This window comes from Bos indicus, chromosome 20 (genome assembly GCF_029378745.1).
Source record: "Bos indicus isolate NIAB-ARS_2022 breed Sahiwal x Tharparkar chromosome 20, NIAB-ARS_B.indTharparkar_mat_pri_1.0, whole genome shotgun sequence".
Classification (NCBI taxonomy): Eukaryota; Metazoa; Chordata; class Mammalia; order Artiodactyla; family Bovidae; genus Bos; species Bos indicus.
Window position 1 is genome coordinate 252,596 of NC_091779.1, and position 5,249 is coordinate 257,844.

The window sequence follows — 5,249 nt, forward strand, 5'->3', positions numbered from 1 at the left end:
CCCGCCCAGGCCCAGCTCCCACGTGATGCAAGCCCCCACTCCCTCCGCTCTCCGCCCTGCTGCTGGGGATTGTAGTTTCCCGAGTGGCGAGGACCCACTCTCAGGCTACAGTCCTGTAGATGTACTACAAAACCCAGGATGCATCGCGGGCCCTCCTCCGAGGCCCCTGCCCTTCCGGAGGTGGCCTCAGAGTGGTCCCAGAGAGAAGGGGGCGGGGCTTTAATCACGCCAGCGATGAGGCAACCAATGGAGACTGATGTGGGCGGGCTTCGGAAGTCCAGCTCGCTAGCCTCGCCCGGCAGGGGAGAGAGAAGGGGAAGGAACTCTTTGCTGGTGCTGTCATGGCTGTCCTGCAAGTTGCAGACTTCCCCTGGAGGCAGAAAATGTGGTCAGTGTGCCAGAAAAAACGCTATAAGTACAGGGCTCTAGAGTCGCTCTTTAAAAAATACCGCTGAATACATTTGTAAATTAAAGTTATTCACGAAGAAATCCGCTGGCTTAATAGACACTTCGAATGCTGGAGTTGGGATGATGATGGGAGTCATAGTAATGGCAATAACAATAATAAGTACCATTTACTGAATGTTTACCATTCAGTAACCATTCTACCAACAGTCATGCGCACTCTGCTAAGCACTTTGGGGGAATTATTTAATTCATTATCTTTGTGAAGTGTGTGCAATTATTTACCACTCATTTTGAAGAAGAGACAGGATCTGAGAAGTTGTCACTTGCAGAGAAGGCGCCCTTTGCTGTGGTTCCATGTCCCCTCAGCTCCCTTCTTCCAAAGGGAAGACTAACTCCCAGAGAAAAAAATGCCCTTGTTTGCACTCCTTCCCCTGTGCCTTCTAGGTTCTGAGTCCTCTGGAATGGGAAGGGACAGCTTGCGGGGGAGGGTCTTCTCCTGGCCTCCCCTCCCCCAATTAGCTGATCAGGAATTTAGTGATTGTGGCAGTAAATGATTTGAGAGTTGGCAATGGAGGACTGAGCCTTACTGCACCTTCTTTGTGGAGATTATGACAAGGATTGTGAATAAGAACTGGAAGGGACACAAACCATCATTTAGGGAGCAGATACGAAGAGATAGCACTTTACAAGTTGCTTTTCTTAAATTTTAACTTAAGTTTAATCCTTATCACCCTTTGAAATATAATGATTAAAAATTCAAACTTGTTCACTTCTTGGTTCTACAAATTGATTATAAATGTGGACAAATTACTTCATCTCTTTGATTCTCCTTGGGAATGCTGCTGCTGCTGCTAAGTTGCTTCAGTTGTGTCCGACTCTGTGCGACCCCCTAGACGGCAGCCCACCAGGCTCCCCCGTCCCTGGGATTCTCCAGGCAAGAACACTGGAGTGGGTTGCCATTTCCTTCTCCAATGCATGAAAGTGAAAAGTGAAAGTGAAGTCGCTCAGTCGTGTCCGACTGTTAGCGACCCCATGGACTGCAGCCCACCAGGCTCCCCTGTCCATGGGATTTTCCAGGCAAGAGTACTGGAGTGGGGTGCCAGTGCCTTCTCCGCTCCTTGGGAATAATGATGCCTAAAAAATAGGATAGGGATGAGGGCTGAGATGGAAGAAGGCATGTAAAATGCTTACCTCATTATCTGTCCAATAGGAAGTGATCAGCAAAGGATGACTGTGTTTTTATTGCCATCATTATGCTTATTGTAAAGATAAGGGAGAAAGGTTAAATATCTAGACTCTTTGTCCAAGGTAATTACTTAGAATTGGATTCCAGGTCTGATTGGTGCTTTGCAGTTCCTTATCTTTTGTTATTTTGATCCCTGTTTCCACGTTTATTACTTAGAAATATATTTTTATGTGTATTTTTAGTAGATACATTTTTCTGAGCTCCCAGATATGTGACCTGGTAACTTAGAACCTTGAGTAGTAGACTTTAACCTCCCCCACCCCCCATTACACACACACACCCCTGAGGTGATCTTCCCTAATAATTCAGCTTGTAAAGAATCCACTTGCAATGCAGAATTCTATACAGAATAGTCCTGTTTTCCCACTTTTTTTTTTTTTTTTGAGTGAGAGCCATGACTTCTGGTTTGACATGGTTCCAAGGAGTGTTCACTATCTAATATGATTCACTGTCTGCTTAAGCCTAGTGTGCATACTGTTGTCTACCAACAGACGTCTTTCGTTGGTTCGGGCCTTATTTTGTGGCATCAGCTTGGAAGTCAAAGGGGAAGTGACACCTTTGCCTTGTGATAGGCTACCCATGGACCAGAAGGAAAGTGAGCTGGAAATGAGAGTCATAGGAATTTGGATACAGGCTTTTGCTAGTTTCTGTGGCCATACGTGGATGGCTTAGTTTAATTTAGCTTTAACATTAGGCTTACATTTGTGATGTCACGTGTGAGAAAAACACTTGACTTTCAAATACAAGTAGAATTCTAGTCTTAGATCAGCCTTGGAATTTCTGTATGACCCTGGGAAAGTCCTTGCTCCTCTCTGGGTTCAAGTTACTCATCTGTAAAATGAAACAATTGTTTGAGATTTCTTCCCTCTCTGAATTAAAGTTCATTAACATATATCCCTTTTTTAGGACTAATAGGAGGTAAGTTCCACTATGTTTTTCTTTTAAGTTTTCTCCAGTGTTACTGAAACTGAAAGGTCATGTTGCTTCAGTTTCTGGCCAGAATCTTCTGCAGCCCCTTCGGCTGTTGGCCCCAATCCCTCCCTCGGGCTGTCGGGTTCACTGCATTTTCTCTTTTCCCTAGCGTGTCCTCAGCACCCATCCTGGCAGAGTAAGTGCAGGAGCTGCAAGGAAAATCTAAAGGGTCCAAGAGAAGTTCTTGTTTTTTAATATTTGTTTATTTAATTTGGCTGTGCTGGGTCTTTGTTGCTCTGAGCAGGTTTTCTGTAGTTGTGGCAAGCAGGGGCTACTCTTTACTTATGTTTCACAGGCTTCTCATTGTGGTGGCTTCTCTTGTTGCAGAGCACAGGCTGTAGTGCTCATGGGTTTCAGTAGTTGTGGCTCCCGGGCTCCAGAGCCTGGGCTCAATAATTGTGGAACAAGGGCTCAGTTGCCCTGCAGCATGTGGGATATTCCCAGACCAGGGATTAAGCCGGTGTCCGCTACATTACAAGGCGGATTCTTAATCACTGGACCACCAGGGAAGACCCCAAGAGAAGTTCTTGACTTGAGTACTTCCTGTCTCAATATGTATATGTGTCCCGAAAACAATCCACCCCATCATGCAGCGTGATAGAGGAGACCTGACACACCCTCATCCTGCTTTAATGAGTGTGTCTCCATGGAGACAGGTGGTAGGTGGTACCTAGTGATGATTATGGGGTCTCCTGGTATGAAGAAAACACACACACACACAAATACACACACATTCTAGCTGCAAAGCCCAGACCAAGCTTGTAACAATGGATTCTGTCTCTAATTAGATGGTTAAGAACAAGCTCCAGTCAGTCCTTGAATCTACAGAATCAAACCAGCGTCTCCCTATGCGGAGCATCATTTGTATGAGCGTCATCGGCATCACCATAATCACCATCATGATAGTGGAAACACAGTTCTGTCCAACAAATATTAATTGAGTTTTGACTATGTTCCGAATACTGCAGTACATGCTGGCTGAGGGGGAGGTAAGAAAGAGAGAAACAATAAGTTAAATCAGTAAACAGGAATATGCTGTGATAAGTGATGTGAAGGAAGTAACCAGGATAATGTGCTGGAGGGTGCCTGGGGTTTCAGGAGAAGAGGAGGGCTGCATTTTAGTTCGGATGGTCAGAGAAGGCTTCTCTGAGGAGATGGCATATGAGCTGAGATTCCTGTAAACTGCTCGGGAGGACAGAGTTGTAGATGCTGCTAAAGATAGTTTTGGTTGGAGAGACAGAAGCAGAATGTGGGGAGTAGAGAGCAAGAAGTAAAGTGATCAGAAGTGGAGTTGGAGACATGGGTGTGCTGGGCCTGGAGGACCTCTGGAGGACTTTAAGCAGGGGAGTGACATGACCTATGATTATAGAAGGCTACTCTGAGGGCTGCTTTGTGAAAAATGGGTGGATTGGAGACGTGCCATGACTTGTAAAGACTGGTCACCTCAAGCTTCTGGAATCATGGAATCAGTTACCAAGTCTATAGTGGAGTGGGGAGCTCCCAGAGCACTCTGGGAACCGTAGGGGAGGATAAGCTTGAATCTGTGGTGGCAGCAAAGAGGGAGAGAAGTGCTCCAATCAAGAACTTCATTTAACCAATGCTTATGGAGCTCCTACAGTGTGCCAGGCACAGTTCTAGCAGTGAGGGATACAGTGAAGATCAGGACAAAGCCCCCACTGTCCTGGAGCTTATACTCTACTGAGGGACATAGACGGTAAACAAGGAGGTTGCTATATAGTAGTATGTTCATGAATATAACTTTGAAAGTATATTTAAATAGTATGGATCTTCCCTGATAATTCAGCTTGTAAAGAATCCACTTGCAATGCAGGAGACTCTGGTTCAGGGGTCTCCAGATTTCCCTGGGTCAGGGAAATCTGCCAAAGAAGGGATAGGCCAACCCACTTCAGTACTCTTGGGCTTCTCTGGTGGCTCAGATGGTAAAGAATCCGCCTAGAATGTGGGAGACCTGGATTGGACCCCTGGGTTGGGAAGATACCTTGGAGAAGGATATGGCTACCCACTCCAGTATTCTGGCCTGGAGAAATCCATGGACTGTGTAGAGTTGGACATGACTGAGTGACTTTCATTTTAGATAGTATAAATGCTATGAAGATACTAACACAGTATGAGGGATCGAGAATGATGGGCTGTTTGAGACAGAGTGGTAGTTGAGGATAAATTAGATGAAGTGGATAGGGAGAAGGAAAAGGGAGGCTTGAAGGGCTCTGGGGTGTATGGTAGTGTCACTTTCAAAGAAAGGGGTCATGAGGAGTAAATGGATGAAAAATTAGGAGTTCTGCCTTGGCCCTATTGATCCTCCAGGATCATCCTCTCCTCAGATGGGAGATGTAATGCAGGCTTTGTCATAGGTTTTAGTAGTTGATGGTTTGCATTTTAGAGGCTTCCCCAGCTAGGGTGTCACATACTCCTGCCCTGCCCAGGTACAGGTCCTCCTGGGTATTTCCTTGTGGGAACAGGGAAGTGCCTTTCTCTGGAGCTCTGCTCTGCCTGCTGATCCCCACCCCCTGGCTCATTAACCTCAACAAGTTCAGATAGGAGCTCGTGATCCTCCTACCACCTCCTTTCTTGCCTGTTCACTTTCCTGAAGGCCCTGCCTCAG